Source organism: Sminthopsis crassicaudata, chromosome 1, assembly GCF_048593235.1.
Source record: "Sminthopsis crassicaudata isolate SCR6 chromosome 1, ASM4859323v1, whole genome shotgun sequence".
In the NCBI taxonomy this organism is placed as follows: Eukaryota; Metazoa; Chordata; class Mammalia; order Dasyuromorphia; family Dasyuridae; genus Sminthopsis; species Sminthopsis crassicaudata.
This window is the reverse complement of record NC_133617.1, coordinates 350,563,330-350,586,102: the sequence shown is the minus strand read 5'-3', so window position 1 is coordinate 350,586,102 and position 22,773 is coordinate 350,563,330. Positions and strand designations below refer to the sequence as shown.

The 22,773-nt window shown below is 35.3% G+C and overlaps 1 protein-coding gene and 1 long non-coding RNA gene across 2 annotated transcripts in view; one reads left to right on the top strand and one right to left on the bottom strand.

The window, feature by feature from the left end:
• The window catches only part of TPPP (tubulin polymerization promoting protein), a 124,608-nt gene that overhangs the window by 86,385 nt on the left and 15,450 nt on the right, over positions 1-22,773 (bottom strand). The gene's annotated exons all lie outside the window — the stretch shown is intronic.
• LOC141549569 (uncharacterized) overlaps positions 1-22,773 on the top strand; it is a 104,588-nt gene that overhangs the window by 70,204 nt on the left and 11,611 nt on the right. Inside the window, exon 3 of the long non-coding RNA XR_012484381.1 lies at positions 17,907-18,047. This is a non-coding gene — a long non-coding RNA (uncharacterized LOC141549569). The remainder of the gene's footprint in view (positions 1-17,906; positions 18,048-22,773) is intronic.

The window sequence follows — 22,773 nt, the reverse complement described above, 5'->3', positions numbered from 1 at the left end:
TGGGGTTGCCTGTGCCAAGTTAAAGCTCTCTTCACTTCCCAATATAACTGCTTATTGATTGTTCACCTCAAGAACTTGAAACTCCTGATATTTGCAAATACCAAAAGAAAATGAGTACACATTATGTTAACAGTGAAAAAATGATACAATCAACAAGCATTTTTAAACACCTTTCATGTTGCTTGAACTTCTCTATTAGGTGTTGAAGATATAAAGGAAAAAAAAAACACAACATTCCCTGTCAACAGTCAGCTTACATTTTACTAAGAAGATAAGAATATATTCCACAGAAAAATACAAAGTGATGTCAGTAGGAGCTACTAAATGGAGTAATGAGAAAAAGCTTTCTGAAGGACATAGTACTTGAAATGAGTCTTAAGACTAGGGATCTAAGATGTGAAGGTGGGGAAGGAGAGAATTCTAGGTATAATGCTCTGACTTAAAAGTTAGGAGACCTGGATTCAAGTACCAGCTCTAACAACTACTGTATGACTATGACAAAGTCACCCAACTCTATATCTCCATTGCTTTAGTTGCAAAACGGGTCTACAGGGGACAATACCATTTGCATTCCCTGAATTGAAGGGAAGTGCTTTCTTAGCTATGAAGCACTTGTTTCCTGGAGGTTATAATGATATCTTGGAAAGAACATCCAGTCAGAATTCTCTCCAAGCTTGTTTTTTTCATCTGAAACATTAGGAAAATGACACTTAGAATGACTTCCTTACAGAGTTGTTGGGAAGGAAGGACTTTGTAAACCTGAATTCATTTAAAGAAATGGGAAATATCAGGTAAATGTCAATTATTTAATCAATTGTTGAGACAGCTAGATGGGGCAGCAAGATTTGAAATCAGAAAGATGTCTCAGACACTAGCTGTGGTACCTTGGGCAAGACCCTTAACCTTCCTGCCTCAGTTTCCTCATCTATAAAACAGGGATAATAATACCTCCCTCATATGATTTTTGAAAGGAACAAATATATGTAAAGTGCTTTGTAAATCTTAAAGTATTATGTAAATGCTATTATTATTAATTCCTTAATATTGAATCTTGCATGCTGACAATCTTTTGCTTGCTGTCTGTAAGATTAGATTACTCTTTGTTAAAAAAGAATGAGCAAGTTCTTATGACACTGTCATCAGATTTTACAAAGACCATCTCTGTCCCCTTTCCTACCTAAAACAGTAGGCAATATACAGGTTTCCCAGGAAACAAATTGATAGTTGTTCTCTGGAGTAGGTTATTTTCTGAAGCTAACTCTGGCCTCAATATTCTAGAAATAAGGCCAGGGTTAAGCCAAATAGGGAAGCAAGATAATTAGTTTGCATTTCTATAGAATGCTAAAGTTTACTAACTAAATACACTTATGTGTAAGCACATGTACATGTGCACAATCTCACATGCAATATTATACATATAAATATGTGTGTATCTATAATTTTATCATCATAATTATCTTGTGAAATAGATACTTCCACCTTATAGCTGAAAATTAAGAGTTAGGATTAAGGTTAAGTGACTTGCCCAGGAGGCAGGATCTGAACCATCTACTTCCAGATCCATTGTTCTTCCCACTGTATTATGCAGCTTCCATGGATGCAATAAAGTTTGTCCATTTTTCACCAATGATTAAGTGTTTTCAAACTAAATCATCCATGGAGAAGTGCTATTAATGTCTCCTTTGGAATTCTAGAGACTCTTGAATATGAAAAATCAAAAGTAAAGAAGATTTGTATGTGCCTTTCCCTCTGCTGACTAACAAGTTAAAGGGAAGAAATCAATCATTCCTTGTTTGGAGTCAGTAGTTGGCCATTTCCCTTCCATGGCCTCTGTCTTTATCATGACCATTATCTCTAAAAGCAATATGGGCAAGTAGAAAAGGAACTGGGTCGGGTATCAGAGCCCTAGAATCTCTTTCCAGTTTTATCACTGACACTCCTCTTTATCTGAAATAGGAGCTTCTAGTAATGTTTACCTTTTGTTTACCCTAGAGTTACTTACTACAGGGCTTCTTTAGCCATCCAAAAAGGGAAAGGGTGGTTGGGAAGCACCAACCACTACCACACATTCATTACTTCTACTGGTTAGAACACAACAGGTGCAGCTTAGTGTCTCTAGCACTTGATCTAGCCAAGATAGATAGTTCAAGTCAGGGCTCAAAATAAAGCCATTTCATAAATTGAGTGAGTGGATCTCTCTCAGACTTGGCTTCTGATGAGGAAATCAAGAATCCTATCTACCTTATTGGCCCTTGAAGACATCTGTATTACATACAACACAGTGAGATTGATCCCAGAATCATAGACTTTTAGAGTCAAATATTCATAACAGAATACTAAGCCTGAAAGGGAGTTTAGAGAGATTAGCTAGTCTTGCTCTTGCTTGCATTTTGCAAATCAAAACTGATACCTAGAAGGCAACAAGCATTTGTTAAGCACCTACAGTATTCTAGGTATGATGCCAAGTGCTTTACAATTATTATTTTATTTGATTCTCACACAATCAATCTGTCTGGAGTAGGTGCTACTATTATTCTCATTTTACAGTTGAGGAAACTGAGACAGACAGAAGTTCTTACCACACAGCTAGAAAGTGTCAGTGCTTGAATTTGAACTCAGATTTCCTTCCTGACTCCAAAGGCCATTGTTCTATCCACTATACCATTGAACTGCTTAGACACTGCCAAGTGATTTTTCTTAAAGTCACACAGGTAAATAATGGCAAAAAACACCGTCAAATTATGTTTAATTTGCACTATTTAGGACAGCAGGAAAGAAAGGAGCATATTTTAGAAATGTGTCTAAAAATGATTCAAATAAAAGGACTTTAGTTGATCAGTAAATTCTCTTATGTGGACCAACTACTTTTGTAATGACATGGATAAATGAGGTATTGCATAACTAACACTTCCTAGAACAAGCCTCATTCTTTCAAGGATTTGTATATATAATACATAGGATTACAAAGCAGGACGGGACCTCAGAAGGGATCTAGCCAACTGTCAGCTAAAGTAGGGATGTCAAACTCAAATAGAAATGGGGCCTTTAAAGTATATTAGGCTCTCTGAAGGTTGTATATTAACAGTTTTAAAATGTAACATTATTTAAAGGAGACAATTAAGTGAATGCAGTGGAATAGAATGCCCAGCCTGAAGTTGGGCAGACTCATCTTCTTTAGTTCAAATCTGGTCTCAGACACTTATTAGCTGTATCACCCTCGGCAAATCACTTACCCCTATTGCCTAAGTTTCCCTCATCTATAAAATGAATTGCAGAAGAAAACGGTAAACCAGTCTAATATCTTTGCTAAGAAAACCCCAAATGGGTCACAAGAATTAGGCACAAACTGAATAACAATATTATCTGTATTTTGTAGTATTTTAATTTATTTTGTTAAATATTTCTTAGTACTTTTAATCTGGTTCAGGCCTCACACAGGGGCACCCAATGCCTTTCTAACATTCCAGAGACATGCAGCAACTACTTGGAGATCTGATCTCAGTGGCAGAGAACTCATTATCTGTGAAGGCAGCCCTTTCCATTTTTAGACAGCTTGCTAGGAAATTGTTCTGTAAATTAAACTTCAAGTTGCCTCTCTGCAGCTTCCACCCAGTCCTCCAAACTTTACCCTCTGGGGTTATGCAGAACTGGTCCAGTCCTCCTTTCATATTAATACTCTTCAAACAGAAGAAGAAGATTCCAGTCATGCTGCTGCTGCTGCTGCTCCTCCTCCTCCTCCTCCTCCTCCTCTTTCTCCTCCTCCTCCTCCTCCTCTCCTTCTCCAATCTCTACACAATCACAAGCCAAGAGCTCTTACAACACACTATGGTACATTCAGAGAAAACCTTGGCATCTTGTTAGTTCTATGGAGGCCAATGACCCTTTTCTCAAAAAACTAACATAACAAAGTAGTTCCAATGTGTTAGGTGTTAACATTATACTTAAAGACATAAGCAAGGCTTATATGAATGAGTAGTTTTATTGGAGGACAAATATAGCTAATAAGTATTTTCTAAACTTAATTTCTTATTTACACTGGTTAATATGTTGAGAGGTGGTCATGTTTAATGGCTAGAGAACTGGTCATTTTGGACAAGTCATTTAAGTTGCAAAGGAATGGTCAAACTCCTTTGGTAGAGGGAATTCCTCATTGAGAATCCCAATCCCAATACAACCATCCTCCAAACAGACATGCTGTTATTTAACTTTGCTTTTTAAATGTTTCTTTAGTTGCACATTACCAAAATTTTTGATGTTTTTTGCTCAAATTTTAATGAGGTCTAAATTTGACCCAGAACCCACGCATTGAGCATGTTCTCCAGTATCTGTAGGGACCTTGCCAGTTGCAGAAGGAGCTCCTGGCCAGCTATCCATCAATTGCTTACTCTCTTGCTGCCTCTCTCAGAAACATCTGAGGCAGGCAGCTTCCCCTGTCATGTCTCTAGGGCAGCGAGAGCAGGCAGAGGAAAAAGGGAAGAACCAAAAGGCTGCCAGCATGGATAACAGGACTCATCTTATTTCCTACTTGCATTTCTCTCCCATTTTGCTTTTCAACCAGGAGGAGGAAGAAAACAAATCATTTTTTCCAAAAAGGTCCTATAGTCCCAAGGAACTGCTTAAGAAAAGAGAAGCAAGAGCTATCAGGCCACCGACTGCATAAAGGCCCTTTACCTTCCTCTGCACTCTCCAGTGTTTGTGTACTGCATTCCCAGGAGACCTAGTTCCACCCTGGACTCAAACATCATTTAAAGGGAAAAGGGTCAAATGTGGGTGGGAGTGAGAGTGAGAGCCAGATCAAATTTCATTCAGGTTAGCAATAAAGCTGCCGCCTGGAAAATCCCAGGGCAGACCACTCCATCTCTCTCCTCAAAACTGTCTTTTTCCCCAAATATTTTCCATGTTTTTAAGAAGATGAAGAGAAGACTTTCATTTTGGATTCTTTCAAAGTCAAGCTGAGTGATTAAAGACAAACAAGCCTCCAAAAAGCTCTTGAGGCTAATTCTCTGTGAAGGACCCAGACCCAGGTCCCTATGACAAAGACTGGGTCTCTCTCTGGACACCAGCCCATTTCAATGAGGCAGATTCAATTTGTATTTCTTAACTGTTTTCTTAGGACTGGCAGAACTCTGTCCAAATTCTGGGGAGATGCAAATATAAATAAAATCTATTCCTTGCCAGCTTGCAATCTGGTGAGGCTATAACAACAATAACAACCATAACAAAAAGAAATCTCAGAGAAATCCATGGAAATAAGTCATATTTGGAGAAAAGGATTGCAAAGTAGTTATGAATGCAAAACTCCAATATGAAACTTTGCTGCAGAACTCCAACAAGGTAAGCATACTTAGGGTCCTTTAAAAAGGGAGTACTCAAGATAGACATCTGAGTTTTTAATTTTTTATCATCTTTTTAATGAACTTTTTATGACCATTTTTAATATGACCATTATAACTATATGTATTTTGGATGCCATATAATTCCACTCTTCAAGGCCTACATATACTTTTTTTGTGATAGATTTGCTTATGGAAGAAGCAAATTTCATACTTTGGCTAGGTTCCACAGAAGCCATGTCTCCCTCTCCCCTGAGAGATCTGTTGGGAATTTCCAAGTTTTTCAGCCTTCTACACTATTCAGTCACCAGCTTTGTCTATTTGTAAGCCATTGTATCTATTTATTATTAACTGCAAGGCAATATAAACAGAAGCCATGGGTACGCTTCAGGAAGGCCATTCACACACTTCTGAAAACTCAGAAGAATATAATTTCTCACATTATCTATCATGAGAGTAGCTGCAGGACAAGGAGAGACATGAAATCTGGCCTTCAGGGGCACACCCGCTTTGCTCACTTGGGACATTCTCACCAAAGAAAAAAGGCCAAGAATTCAGTCTCGGTCTGCTACATAGCAATCTGGAGCCCAGTAAAGGAACCAGTTAATCATATCCCATCATGGTCACACTCTTTTCATTTTCTGCCTGTAGTTTAGATTTTTTGGCATTGTGTTTTGCCAGGCTTTAGGCTATGAGCTCTTCAGAAAAGTGTTCTTCTGTCTTTTATACAATCAGCAGCCTGAATGAAGTAGATGGTACACTGTATTCTACAGCAGAGTGTGTGTGTGTGTGGGGGAGAAGTGCCCTGATGGGTTTACTTATCTCTCTCCTCAATTCTGACCTGATTACACCCCATTAGCAGTGCCTGTGGGCATTGAGAGGGAATAGTAGGAAAAGAACAAAGGGGTAGAGAAAAGCATAGGGAGAGGAAGAAAAGAGCAAGATGGAAGTGGATGCAAGAGGGTATATAAGAATGCTTGCATTCAAAGGAACAAATGGAAGTTGGGAAATACACACACATACATTTATATACATATACATGAACCCACATATATATACATATATATATATGCTACATGTATATATACTATATGTAACACAATATATAATATCATATATACTATATAATATAAATTATTATACATATACGATATCATTTATGCTATATAATAAACTACATATAATATCTATGCTCTATGTAATATATGTATAAATATATAGCATCGCATATAACATAGTATATATGTATATACATATATGTATATACATATATATATATATGTATATATATATATATATAAAATATGCACACATATGCATATTACCACAATCCATTCCTCCAAAGATAATAATCAAAGGATATGAACATCAACTGGGGAATATATAAACAAATTGCAGTATGAAAATGTAATAATATTATTAAATTATAAAAAACAATGAATAGAATGAGCATAGAGATGCATGTAAAGACTTATACAATCTGATATAGGGAAAGGTAAGCAAAAGTAACACTCTGGAGGCCTTTCATAGATTCCTCCTGATATCAAGAGGATGCCAATGGAAAACCTGGGCTGTTCTCTACCTGCAATCCCCTGAAGCATGATCAGTATACCATCCCTCTCTATCATACATTTACTAAATTCCTCAGGGGTTTATATTGCAGTCTGCTTACACTCACTCTTACTATGAGTCTCTTTTTTGCATTCCTCTGTGTGATGGTCATTTTCAAAGCACAGAGTAAGCCCTTTAAATGCTTGTTGGGTTAACTGGGAAAGGAGATCCTCCTTAACCATATGACTATTTACTCTATCTACTTACAAAGCCAACTTTAGCCTCCAAAGACCTTACAAGAGGAAGGCAGTTGATCAGTCAGTCAATAAACATTTATTAAGCATCTACTGGGTGCCAGGTACTGTGGTAATCTTTGAAAATGTCTTACGTTTAAGCAAGAATAGCACGGTACACATTCTAACCTCTAAGAGATCAGATACAATATGATGCAATAAAAATAGGACCTTCATCACATCTGATTTACCTATTGTACTGTGCAATGAAAACTGGCCTAGGATACAGGAGACAATTTCTAGCCTGGTTCCATCACAACTTTCTATGCCTTATTTTCTCTGGGCCTCAGTTTCTCCACATACAAAATGAGATAATTGGATCAAATGATCTATGAGTTTCCTTTCAATTCAAACTCTCTGGTTCAATATATTGAATAGTGATTAGAGATATATTTGTACAAGGAAAGGGTTTCTACATTAATTTTATTGTTGGTTTAGGCTACAATTCCCCTAACCCCTATCTCTACCTCATATTATTTGTAGGGTTTACTTAAAGTTCAAGTAGGTATTAAAAATGAGGTAAGCTATATGGAGGTAATGGAATATTATTGTTCTATAAGAAATGATGAGCAGCCTGATTTCAGAAAAGCCTGGAGAGACTTACTATGAATTGATGCTGATTTAAGTGAGTAGAACCAAGAGAACATAATAACAAGATTATGTGATGACCAAATTTGATAGACTTGGCTCTTTTCAACAATGTTGATTTTCAACAAAATTGATTCAAGGCAATTCCAATATAATTGGGATGGAAAACGCCATCTGCATCCAGAGAGAGAACTATGGAGATGGAAGATGGATCGAAGCACAGTATTTTTACCTTTGTGTTTTGTTTTTGTTTTTTCTTCATTTTAGTTTGATTTTTCTTGTAAACAAGACAAATATGGAAATTTATTTAAAAGAATTGCAATATTTAATCTATATTAGATAGCTTGCTATCTAGGGGAGGGGAAAGATTAGGGAGAAAGAAAAACAGAACACAAAGTTTTACAGAAATGATGAATGTTGAAAACTATTTTTACATGTATTTGGAAAAATAAAACACTATTGAAAAAAATGAGATAAGCTTTGCATCTGTGTGACCTACTGGTTGTCAATTGTGTTGTATATGTATAGAAAACTTCTCCTCCCCCCCAAAAAATTTTAAAAATAGAAAACTGTTTCCATAATTAGAAAAATTATTTGGCTAAATATTTTTTGGCTAAACTTTTCACAAGGCACATCTAGTACCCAACACACAAGACTCCAGTGCTCCACACACACAAATAAAACCAATTAAAGCTGCTGATGTACACAAAAAATCCAGCAATTCAACCAGTTCTGAAATCACTTCATTAAAATGTCATTTAGCTGTCTTCTCTCTATAAAACTATTAGTGAATACTCTTTGGGTCCAATCTTCCAACCAACTCTGAATTCATTTAACTGTTTTATCATTTACCCCATATTGCTCCATAATAATATAATAATCAAATACCATCATCAAGTCACTCAATCTCTTTGGATCTCAGTTTCCTCCTATAGAAAATGATGCAGTGGCCCTTAATGAAATGAAATCTCTTCTTTTTGCCAGCTTCAAGGCAACTAGTGGTATAGTGGCTAGAGCACTGGGCTAGTATTCAGAAAGAGTTGTGTTCAAATCTAGCCTCAGATATTAATTTTATGGCCATAAATCATTTAACTTCTCTCTGCCTCAGTTTCATAGGGTGTAAATTGGGGATAATAGCACTTACCTTACAAGATTGTTGTAAAAATTAAAGGAGATAATATTTATAAAAATAATATAGTATAGTACATGGTACATAGTAGGAGCTTTATAAATGTTTATTTTCAGAAACTACAGCTAAAAATCAATAGCTCTTAGATTTATTCTCCAATGTATAAATAGGCAAAGTTAAAAATAAAGTTTTCAAAAGAATAATTGTAAACTACAAAGAATCATATAAAATCATGTTTAAAATAATAAGATAAAAATGTTTCTCTTTGCAAATTATAAAAATGCCAAAATGGGAGTAGATTTGGAGAGAAGGTAGAACTATATACTTATAAAAATGCCAAAATGGGAGTAGATTTGGAGAGAAGGTAGAAATATATACTATCGGTGAAATGGTGATTTGCTCCAACCAGTTTGGATAATAAATAGGAAGCATGTAAGACAAGTGCCTAACCTGTTCACTTGATCCAATGATCTGAAATTTGTCTTTGTATCTATACTATCTAGTATCTAGTGCAAAGGGATAAATGCTCCCTGTATTGAAGTGAATAGAATGTCTTATGTAGGCTAAAAACTGAAAGGTCCTACATGTACCAAAAAATTAATTATATGACAAAAAAGAAGAGAAAATAAAATACATCCCCAATGATTGGGGAATGGCTGAGTAAACTGTGTATGGAAATATAATGAAATATTATTATGAAGTAAAATTATGAAAATGAAAAATTCAGATATCTATGGATAGATATGCACAGCCCAATAAAGGGTGAAATGAGCAGAACTAGAAGAACATATATGTAAACTTCGACTAAATAAATGAAAAGATCAAAGAAAGATGAATCAATAATGAAAACCAACAATGATCCCAAGATACTAAATGAATCTCTTTCTTCTGGAGGACTACAAAGGCAGAAGGGTACATATATTGTGAAACAGATTCAATGTCTCAAAGTTGCATTTACTTGTTTTTCTTTGTTACAAAGGAGGTTTTAAAAAGAGGTAAGGAAAATATCCAGAAATGATGGTGATATCAAAACAGAAGGCAACAAAGACATATTTTTAAAGAACTACAAGTCATGAAAGACTTAACCAAAATACTAAAATCCAAGTATATTATGACTTCACCATTACTTTGAAAAACCAATCTAATCACCTAGTCCAAAAGGAAATGAGATTATTGTAACAAAACTTTATTTATAGATTCCTATTGGTTCTTTTATTCCCTAAATGTTCATAAATCATCCATTAGAGAGAATCACATTTGCTTCTATGGATTGTACAGGTCTCTTTAGCTTCTATGTTGGTTGATGATTATTTCCCTTTGGGATCATATGATCTCTTTAGATAGCTTTTACTTTATCTTTTTTTGTTGAATTTATTGTTTTTCTGTTTTCTGAATTTCATTCTTGAGAGTCTTCTATCACCTGGATTGATTTCTTATATACAATCTTGGATAACCTTCTTCCCAACTGTTCCTGTAAAGCTGATTGGGAATCAAATTCCTGAGTATCATGCAAGGTGTCTTCTGAGGCAAGATGCCCCATCCTCTGCTATTTTGGGATGGTAACAGCACACATTTACTTCATTTGAGGGGACTAGATACTTATAAGGGATTTTCTCCTGCCTCTACCTAGCATTCAAACCCCTCGCTCCCTACTAATTAGAGTGATGGACTATAAAAACTAATTCCACCACTTATTCTCACCAGGATCCTGGAGGAGAATCTAACCAGTTGGTTCCTGTACCCTTTCTATGACTAGCAAATTCCTACTTCTTCCCTGAGGTGAGACTGTCCTGATAGGTGAGATCTCACTATGATACAGCTGACCCCAGATTCAACCATACTCTGACCATTTTCATGCCTCTAATCAGGTATACCTGCCATTACTCCCTATTATATACTTTCTACTTTTGTTCTATGAACTGAAATCAAATCAATATTACCATTGCTTCTAAATGTATTAATTGAATATTCTAGAGTTTTATCTAAAATCCTGCAGCTTTGCAGACTAAAACATCATTACTTAGCTACTAGAATCCTTTAAGGATGTGTTAGCACCCCTTCCCCTCCCTACCCTCAAGCCAAATGTAAGTTCCTTGAGAGCAGGAACTATTTCTTTTCAATTCTCAATGATCAGCACAATACTTAGTAAATAGAAATAATAAATGTGTGTTCTCATTCATTTATTTACTTTCTCCCCCCTCCCCCATCATCATCTACATTTTATCCCTTTGCTATGTATTTTCTGGCAATCTTGTCTCTATTCACTTTACTTTAAGAAACTTTTTTTTTTTTAATCTTCAGCATGGATTTCTTCTCTGGAATCTTTCTTTATAATTTAAAAACTCCCTTTTACTACCTATTTTATCCTATGCTTAGTACACTATCTTGCACATAGTAGGTGCTTAATAAATGTTTTTTGATTGATCTCATACTTTTATCACCAGCTCAAAGAAACCTGGATTCCTTCTGAAGACACTGAAACTTTTGACTATTCACTATACTACTGGGTGCTCATTTTCCTCTCCCTGCTGTCCCCGCCTACCCTACCATTCTCACACTGCATCAGGAGAAAGAAAAGACATAGTTCTTACCGATTAGAGACTTCCCCTTTGCTACCACAACTCAGTAATCACTTCTCCTTTGAGGTTTACACCATTCAGTTATATTACTTAGTCCCTTAGCCACTTAGACTAACTTCTTTTTCTCTAAGCGATTTTTACTCCTTTCCAAACGAGTTCAATGCTCAGTTTTATTCTTTACCCCAATTCCTGTCTTGATTTTTAAGAGCTTCACCATACAAGCTCTTGGCCTCCCAGTGCATGTCTCCTCAACTCCTTAACAATCTGCTTGGCAGTTTGCCTTTCCAGACTCATCCCTCCCATTCACATGTTCTACATTCCAGAAAAACTGACCTTCTTATTACTCCCCCACCCTTTTCATTCCATCCCTAAAATACCTACTACTACTTCAGACACTTCTCTCTTTTTTATTGAAGGCACAAGTCTACCAAGCTTCTCAGGCTTAGTGTCATTTTTGATTCTTTTCTTTTGATAAACTTTCTCCCTCCTATCACATCCAAGTTTTTGTCAAGTCTTGTCTATCCCATCCCTATATCTCCCACAAAATTTTAGTTAATCAGAATGCTAGAATATGAAATATTCTGGTTATTGCTTTTTCCAGGAAAGAGGGCTAGAGCATCCTTTTTTACTTCCTATTTTTGTTGTTGTTGTTGAAAACATTTCTAAAATGTACTGATATGCTTTTCTTCCTCAATAAATACAATACAACACAATAAAGATGGTTGCATCTCTCTTCCCCATTCAGAAACTTTCAGTACCTCTAACTGTTCTGAACTTGCCCATGGTTGTAGGTATAGGTTATTGGGCTGAAAACATTTTGGCCCCAGGATGTCCCCTGGAAGCTATTTTTTGGAACAAATCCCAGATAGAAATTTATATTCTTGTCATCTATTTCTTTCTTTGACAAATAGAACACCCACAAAAATCTGGTTGATTGACATCACTGAAGATTTATTTGTGACCCAACAAAGCATTGCAACACACTTACTGGGAAACAGTGATATAGATACAAACTTTCGTAGGATGTGAGATTCTCATGGGAAAATAGCACAGAATGATTATAGATATTTCAGTGGGATATTTAAGTAGGATAGCTTTTAAGGAGAAAGACTAAATGTGAGTATTAGGTGGAAAAGGAAACATGTTGATAGGCAATCTTTATGTCATAGTCCTTCAAGAATAATATTATACAGTGACTCCCTCTATACTTTTCTTACCGTTCTCACCCCCTGGTCAAAAGCCCTTGATATTTATTATGAGGACCCTCATTTTATAAGCCCCTTCTAAGGCCTTCAGACATTGCTTGGGTGTCAGCTAAGGCTGAGACTACACCTAAAGTACAGGTTTTTGACTGAGGATCCTATGGACTCTTAGAATCACCCAAAATCTTTTTATGACGAGGTCCTCATTCTTTCCTTATGGCCCCATCAGAAGTTTAGATTGTAATCTACAGGTACTATTTATGTTTACTGCTACTGAACCAATACACACATAGCAAATAGTTAGCCACTGTGAGACACTAGGGAAATGTCTACTAGCAACCTAATTGCCAATAGGGAGCACTCAAAAATAGGACATTCACAAGAACCAAATAAACTTGGCAATGTTTCCATAATCTAGGTCTGCGATTAAATCCCTGATGACATTTCTGATATTTGGATGGTGTTATTAAATCAATAGCATCATATCCATCTTTCTAATAAATTTTCATAAAGCATACAATTGCTCTTCATGATGGAGATAAATATTGTCTTTTATTCTTTGACTCAGAAGCAGTGACCAAAGGACACCACTGTCTTGTTTTTATTAATAGAAAACCTTTTTCCTATTGGATTATTTGATGCAATTTGCCTAACCAAGAGGGAGATGGGTATAGCTCTACATGGTGATCTATTCTGATAACAGTACTCGTTAGAAAACTAGGGGATACACAAATGAAGCATTATAAGCACTATTTTCAGATTTTTGAGCATACACCTAAAGGATAACTTGTTATGAATATTTGTTGCATTCTTTACCGTTAATTATGGGAAACCAAAAGAAGTTTGGGGAAGGAATAATAGGGAAGAACTGAGGATGGGAAAAAGTAGAACAAAATAATAATTCAAAGATCTTTCACAATCTCCTAAGGAAAAAGAGCTGAACCATTTCTGGGAATGCTAGGCTTGTTACTCCTTTAACAAATATTAAAGTCTATCTGCAACTACCTCCTCAAGATCCATATGGTCAGCAGATCTATAGATTGCTAGAAGAGTACTTGGGTCCTCTATTTAGCTAATGAGAATGGTGGTGGTGGTGGTGGAAGTGGGATCACAATGTGCTTAAAGAGAACTGGGAAAACCCCGGCTGAAGTTGTACAAGTCTGACTGGTTAAAAATGTATAATAGGGTATTGCTTTTCAAGTATGAGTAGAAGTAGATAGCTCCAGGCTTCCCTTTCAAAATTCTGCTTCTGTAACACATTAAGGCCAGAGATCAAAATAAAAATAATTTTAAAATCAGGGAAATGAAATAAAATGAAGATACTAAATTTGAGGTTTAATTCAGGGAGAAAATGTATGGTATAGTAAAAAGAGCACTGGATTTTGAATCAGAGGAGCTAAATTCCAAATTCTTAGTGCTGCTATTTTGATATCACCTGGAACAAAACAAGTAATATTAAGCTTCACTTTTCTTATTTATAAAACAAAAGGACTAGAATAATCTCTAAATTTTCTTGTAAGTTCTAAATGTTATGAAATGCTTTCTATCTTGTTCCCTATTAAGTTTATTTATTTGACAAAAGTCCAGGGACTTCAAAGGCTATCTAATCCAAACCTCTCTTTTTATAGATGAGAAAGTTGGATCCAATAGTGGTAAAGTGACTTGACTGAGATCATTCATACAAGTATCAAAAGACTTTATAATATTCAGAGCCATTCATAAATGAAGTAGAATGTCTCCTAGTTTTGTATTATTAGAAATCTCCAAGTAAGTTCTCATGAGATATATCATAGACTGGATTCATGCTTAACATTGGAGTTAGCCTTTCATGACCTTTGAGAATTTTTTAATTTGAAATGATTCTTCTGGATAGCATGTGGTAAAATGGAAATTATAAACATCTGATTATACATGGCCACAAAAAGAAATATGGCCATTTGGGATGGAGGATCGATAGGATAAGCACATTCATTATTAAAGCATATTGCTACTACTACAATTACTAAAAATTGAGTAGAGTGGAGGGTAGCAGTAGAGGGTGTACACTCTAGCCACAAGGAAAAGGTTATTAGAAAACTCAATAGGAAGAGCTGAGCAGGATCAAGACCAGGCTGAGTATGCTAGCACTTGTGAAAGATTTTCTTAAAAAAAGATCTATTTTTATTGCAATTTAACAAACATTGTTAAGTATCTAATGGATTTAGAGTAGTATGCCAGGTACCAGGAGAAGTACAAAGATGAATAAGACACATTTTGCTCATGGAGATGAAATGAATAACTTTAACCCAAAGTAGAACATGAAAGCTAGTGCCTTAAAAAGGAAAGATATAGATATTAGCTTTCTTTACATAGAACTATTCCACTGATATCCTGGTGGTTTTTTCCTGATATCCTCCCCTCCAACCCAAGCCTTTTCTTTCGTTAACTCCCATTTACACTGTGTATATATATTTATACATACTACATAACATGATTAATCAACTTAAGTTATTATAATTTTATGTATGCATATATGTATGTATGTGTGTACATATATCTGGTATATACATACTTATTTGCATACTGTATTGGCTCCTTGAGGGAAGGGATGGTTTTTGCCTTTTTTTTTTGCATCTCAATTCTTAGTACAAAGCTTAGAACGTAACAACAGCTTAATAATTGCTTACTGACTAAGTTGATAGGTAAATTAATTGAGAAAAATTCTTCTAACAAGAGAAGAGAGAAACAGAAAGAAAACAGGTAAGACTGGAAAATAAAAGGTTGGTCATTGAATGTAAAACATGATAAAATATCAACTCTTTTTTAACCACAGATATTTCTTAAAAATATCAACTAGCTTAGAGAATATTTTTAAAGCAGATGATAATACAGTTCAAATAAAAAAGAGAATATTGCTAAACTTGTTGTGATTATTGTGCTATAGCAGAGTCAAAAGGCCAAGTTTTCAGGATTGACTTCATTATTTATATGTTATGTAATGGTGGGTAAGGCCTCCTAATTCTGAGCCTCCAAAACCTCATCTGTAAAATCAGGATGCTAATTTTTCTGTTAAACCTGTAGGAAAAGGGATGGGAACTAGGGGATTTAAAAAACATAAAAAGAGCAATAATAAAACTTTTTTAAAATATAGAGAAAGGGAAAAGGAGTGCAAAAGGGGATTGATTTTTACCTTATTAAGCTTAATTATATAAGGTTTTTTCCCAGATGGGGAAACTGAGGAAACCAGGGTTAAGTGACTTGCCCAGATCTGTATGTCTGAGGTCACATTTGAACTCAGGAAGATGAATCTTCCTGACTTTAGACCCTGTGCACTACGTACTGTGTCACTTAACTTTCCAATAGCTTTTATAGCTTCCCTCTTTTTGAATCTTGAAATATTTATTAAATTTAAATAAAAATATTTGGAGTACTGACATTGTCCCACAGATTGGTACTCAGGTTCAAATGAGATAATGAATGTAAAATGTTTTATAGCTTTAAAAACAAAGCTATTGTATTGTCTGTCTCAGAAGAATAAAAACTGAGACAGGAGCTTAAATATACTCAAAATGTATCCAGTTCTACAAAAGAAGAAAAATTCTTGAGCCTAAATCCAAGAAACACTTTTGGTTCAGGCTTTTTTCAATGGTGCAAATTTAATCAGTTGGAATTATTTTTTAAGTATCAGACTATTCGGTCTTTTAGAAAGGTGGATTTGTGTTTTTAATGCGAGGGCTGTATTTCCAAATAAAACAGTAGTGAAATTAATTCTTCTCTATTGAAGTGAGAGAGGGCTGTGCAAGGTCACTTGCCTCACTTTCTCCTACAGAGCAATCTGGATCCAGTGGCCAGATATAGATCAGGACAATTAGAAATGGCTCTGGATGCAGTGGGACACCTTGGCCTTGTTCAGCTAAGGTCTTTAATAGATCTCAGTTTGATTGAGACCACATCACACATTCAGTAAGTTAGGTAGAAATTTAGGCACAGAATGAACTCTTTCCCTTGGTCCAATAAATAAATAAATCTAGTAGGAGAAGACTCTCAAGGTTTCTAGCCAAAACAGAAATGATTGCTATTTACCTTCATCTGGAATAAATCTTGATCCAAACAATGACTAATTGGGACTAGGCCTAGGACCTATTTTTGACCAATCTATGAAGGTCAGAGATTTAAGTTTGAGGCATGATTCTTAAGAAAAAAATCTAGGCAGTAAATTACAAGATATCTTGGGATGATTCAGAAAATTTTAAAAAAGTTTTAAAGAATATCTGCAGATAAGGGTATGATACCTTAAATGAAAGGAGAAAGGGGGAAGGAGAAAGAAAGAGAGATAGAGAGAGGGAAGGAAGAAGGAAAAGAGGGAGGAAGAAAGGATGGAAGGAAGGGAGAAAAGAGAAAGAAGAAGGAGACTTTCCGAACTAACCAATTCTAGTTGGGTCCCCACTGGGGCAGTTCTATTTACAGAGGTTAGGTTTTTCTTTTGTTCTAGAAGAGGACCATGACACCAAGGAAGTTGGTACCATGGCAAATGTAAACAGCAGTCATTTCTGTTTTGGCTATTAACTTTGAGGGTTTTCTCCTCCTAGACTTATTTATTTATTTCTCAGATAGGTGAAAGAGGCCTTTTTTTGCTTACCTAGCCTTATTCACTGAATGGGCATTGCCTCAGTCAAACTGAGACCTCTGAAGACCTTCGCTTAGAAAGACCAAGACCTCCCACTGCATTTAGGACTATTTCTATCTGGTCTATACCTGGCCATTGGAGAGAAAGTAAGGTAGATGACCTTGCACAGCCCTTCCTCACTTAAATCCAATTCACCTTCACTTCATGACATCACCTCCCTGATGTCATGGTCTCTTCTACAACAAAGGATACACAACAATTCTCCATAAATAGGTATGTTTCCTCCCGTCCCCCCTCTCAGCATGAATATTCAGAATACAATTTTTTCAAGGCTGTTGAAAGGAAGCATCTACACAGTAGCCTTGGAGGGGTGAGGGAAAAAATTGGATTCTCTTATTTTAAATGCCTCATAAGGAGGGCTTTCAGAAGATACTGTGAATAAATTTCCTATTTGACTATTAGGAGACTAGGAGCAGAGAAGAAGCAACCAAGAAAATAGAGAGGGCTTAGAAAAGTTTTTGTTTTAAAGCAAGAAGGCTCTCAGCAAGGTGAATTTAGAGCAACAGAATTGGTTTAGAACTGGAAGAGACATTAAAGGCTATCTATTCTATTCTTTTCATTTTAGAATGGAGGTAATGGGGATCCAGCGATGTTAAAAACCTTGCTCAAGCTTATACAGGTGGTAAAAAGATGTGATCCCAGATGCTATGATTCCAAAATCAAGCTCATATTTTGCCTTTGACATGTTCTGACTATATGATTTCAGGTAAGACATGTTGACCTTTCAGCCCTAAGCAACTATCTAAGAGTAAGTTGCAAAATGATTGCAGCTCTGCACCTGTAGGAAGAATTTCTTCATTATGAGTTGTTTATGCCAAGCAAATCATAGGTATGGAAAAAATAATCCTCCAGCACCTAGCACAATGCCTTCCCCAATATGTCTTCAATAAATATTTTGTTAATGAATAAATTAAGTTTTCTACTTGGGAAAAAAATTTAACAAAACAACTTCAAATGCCAGGAATAAATGCTAGATGTTGGAATGTCCTAATTCCAAATAGTAGCTCCAAAAATAAAGAGGAGGGATGTGGAATCACAAGCAGTCAGGGATAGGGATGCAAAATCTAGGAGATGAGGGCCTTGTACTAGCATCAGTCACTATGGATATTTTAGGGGTCTTATTGACTCCCTTGTGCTTTTAATAAAATTTTCTCTCCCACCTTGACCCAAAACATTGCATAATCTTGTGTAGTACTTCACTGTATATATCCATGGTAGAACTATGTAGGAAATAATAAAATTTTTAAAAGATTTCATTTAATTTTCTTTCCCCTTATCTTCTTGTTTTGCTTAGACTTACAAGTTTTCCTCTTGCCAATAAAAGTTATTGATTATTATACTTTCTTTTTCTTTTCTTTTTTTTTTTTTAGGCTGGGGTTAAGTGACTTGCCCAGGGTCACACAACTAGGAAGTGTTAAGTGTCTGAGACCAGATTTGAACTCTGGTCCTCCTGAATTCAAGGCTGGTGCTCTATCCACTGCACCACCTAGCTGCCCCTTGATTATTATACTTAAAACATTTTTGATATTATTATAGAAGTATAATGATAATAATGCAAAAAGGTCACTCTATGGAGAGGTAGGGTGAGAGTCATCACATGCCTGTGTCAGAAGAGAGAATTGGATGTTGAATGAAGCTGAAAATCTGTGCTGGGAAAGATGTGACTAGCCAGTAGGATGCTCTATTCTATGAGTTAAGAATCAACAGTGCTGCTCAGTACAGAGAACTGCAACTTTATGTTGCAACTTTTTTAGAACTTTGTTTAAAAGTTCTACCAATGGGAGTCACTCTTTGAAATAAGAGACTGTCACTGAAGTTTAGAAAGAGCTAACGAAAAGCCACCAGCCTAGTTCAACCAGATGAGATATAATCAGACCATAACTAAAGATCCTAGGTTTTATTTAAGTGATGGAATTTTTCTTGACAAGGTATTAACATATCTTCTTCTGGCAAACCATTCCACTCAGAAAGAAATAGCTCAAAGCAGAGAACAAGAATTCTCTGGAATCATAGATACCTATAGAAAAAATTAAGAAGGAAATTGTAATATCAATTTAAGGTAGCCCAAGGAAGAGATCTTTTAGAGCCACTTAGAGAAGTACGTTATTCACCTAGGGCTCTTCAGACAAGACTAAGGTAAGAAATAAGAATAAAGGGTTTGGAAGAGGGGGACAAAGTCAAGATGGTGAAGAAATGACAGGGATTTGCCTGAGCTCCTCTAAAAACTCTTCCAAACAATTTTATATAATGCCCCCAAACAGATTCTGAAGCAGTAGAACCCACAAAAGTACAGGGTGAAACAATTTTCCAGTCCAAGGCAATTTGGAAGGTTGGCAAGAAAGGTCTACTGTATTCAGGTGAGAGTTTTAATGCAGGCTGTGCTCTAGAAAATCAGCAGCAAATCCTGAGGGCTACTAAATCAGTGGTAGATATAGTGTCCTCTGAACCTCTCAACCCATAGACCTAAGTGGGTAAGAAAACTGATCAGAAGGAGAATACAAGAGTCCCATAGTTGGCATCAGGGACAGACTTCAGTTGCTTTGCCCAAACTTGGATTTAGGAGAGAGTCCCAGATTTTAGTCCTAGAATACCAGACCTTGTGGCCAAAGGGAAACTGAGATTCTGGTCACAGTTCCAGGATAGAAAAGAAAAATCTATGATTTCTCACAGTGCACAGTATAGGAAAGTAGTAAACACACCTTTCCCCAGATCATACTAACTTGGAAAAACAACAAAACACATAAGTCCCAAGAATTACCTCTTAAAATAGCTGCACAAAACCCCTGAAATTTAAAACAGTGTGCCACCTCCACTCTGGAAGCAAAGCTCCACTTTAGAATATAGTTAGAAGTCTGGGAAACTTAAAAGGCTGGGAAAAAAGAACAAACAGCAGAAAAAAGTACTGACAAGTATGTTGCTATGGTGACAGGGAAGATCAAAACACAAACTCAGGAGACAGAAAAATCAAAACTCCTATATCTAAAGTCTCAAATAAAAATATGAATTGGCCTCAGGCCATAGAAGAGATAAAAAATACTTTAAAATCAAATAAGAGAAGTAGGAGAAAATTTAAGAAGAGAAATGATGATTAAAAAAATATCAAGAAAAAGCCAACAACTTGGTAAAGGAAACACAAAAAGTACTGAAAAAAATAATACCACTACAAAACAGAATAGGCTAAATGGCAAAAGAAGCACAAAAATCCAATGAAGAGAAGAATGTCTTGAAAACAGAATTGGCCAAATGGAAAAAGAAACACAAAAATTCATTGAAAAGAACAATACCTTAAAAATAGGGTTGGCCAAATGGAAAAGGAGCTACAAAAGCTTATTGAAAATAATAATTCCTTAAAAATTAGAATTGGGCAAGTGAAAGCTACTGACTTTATGAGATCAAGAAATTTTTAAAAATATTAAATATCTGCTCTGGGGGGAAAACAACCAATCTATAAACTAGAACTAAGAGAGATAATTTAACAATTATTGAACTACAGTTATTATGATTTTTTTAAAAAGAGAATTTAGGCATCTTTTTTTCAAGGAAAACTGCCCTGACATTCTAGGACCAGAGGGGAAAATAGAAATTGAAAGAATTCACCTCCTGAAAGAAATACCAAAATGAAAACTTCAAGGAATATTGAAAACAAATTCTAGAGTTCCCAAGTCAAGGAGAAATAATGGCAAGCAATTAAAAAATAAAATTCGAATATTGTGGAGCCATAGTTAGGATAACAAAAGATTAGTAGTTTCTATTTAAAGGTATTGAAGGGCTTTATAATAAGATGTTCTGGGATGTTAAAAAAAAAGCTAGAATTATAACCAAGAATCACCTATCCAGCAAAACTGAGTATAATCCTTCTGGGGGGGGGGGGGCAGTGAACATTTAATGAAATAGAGGGCTTTCAAATGAAAAGAGCAGAACTGAATAGAAAATCTGATGTTCAAACATGAGACTCAAGAGAAGCATAAAAAGATGTAAGAAAGATAAATCATAAAGTATTAAATAAGGTTAAACTATTTACATTCTTACAGTAGGGAAGAAAATAGTTGTAACTCTTAAAACCTTTCTCATTATTAGGGAAGTTGGAAGGAATATACATAGGCAGAGGGCAGAAGTGTAGATTGAATATGATAGGATAGTCTACAAAAATTAAAACTAAAGGATAAAAAAATAATGTACTAGGAGAAAGGGGAAGAGAAAGATAAAATGGGGTAAATTAGCTACATTGAGGCATGAAAGAGCCTTTACAGTGGTGAAAGAGAACCTGGGTGTATTAGAGAAGGGGAGAACATATGAATCTTACTCTCATTGGAATTGGCTCAAAAAAAAAAAAAAGAATAATATATACACTGTTAGGTTTAGAAATCTATGTTACCATATAGGAAAGGAGAAGGGGAGATGGATTGGAGAAGGGGGTACTGATAGAAGGAAGAATAATTAGGGGAGATAAAAATCAAAAAATACTTTTGAGACTGAGTAGGATGAGAGGAGAGCAAAAGTAGAATAAACAGTAAAAAAAAAAATAAGATGGAGGGAAATACAGTTAACCCTTCCACATTGTAACTTTTCCCATTGTGGTTTCAGTATATTGAGGGTTGGCATAAGAAATTAAAAATGAATTTTTTTGGAAGTTTGCAAAAGAGTAAACACACAAAGGCCAACAGATGACACAAAAAATGTTTTACTATCCATATGTTATTTTTCTTTGTTTTCTTTATTTTTAACATACATTTATCATCTCTCTTCCACTTAAATTATAATAACCTTTTAAAGCATCACAGATTTAAGATTATAAGAGCTCTTAGAAATTACGTATTCATAACTTCCTCCTTTTATCATAGTGAGAAAGAAAACTATATATGAACAAGTCAATATTTTGGTAAAAGCTTTCAGAACAAAGGAAAGTAAAGCAAAAGGATATCCCTTCTTCCCATTATTTGATACAACTCTGGAAATTTTAGTAAAGGCAAGATAAAAAAAGGAAATTAAAATCATAAACCCTGATTTACAAAAGGAAGCAAAATTATCCCTTATGCAGATTACATGGAAATTTAATTTAAAAACTCAAAAGACTCATCAAATTTCAAAATCCATCTAAATCATGAGATTTCTAGATAGGAATAGCAAAATCATATGCAAGATTTGCATATTTTAGCAGAAAATAAGCTTAGACCAGCATCTTAAACAATATCGCACAAGTTCCTAAAAAAAAAGGTCACAAATAAAACAGATATACAACACTAAGTGATTAGTCAAGCAAAATGAACATTTTCAAAACCATAGTAATTCCATAACACATGAAAGAGTACTCAAATTGCTAATAAAAGAAATAAAAAGTACAACAACTCTAAGATTTTACATCAAACCTTGAAAAATGTGAAAATATCAGAGGATGGAAATATTTATTTTTGAAAGGGCTGAGGGAGGTAAAT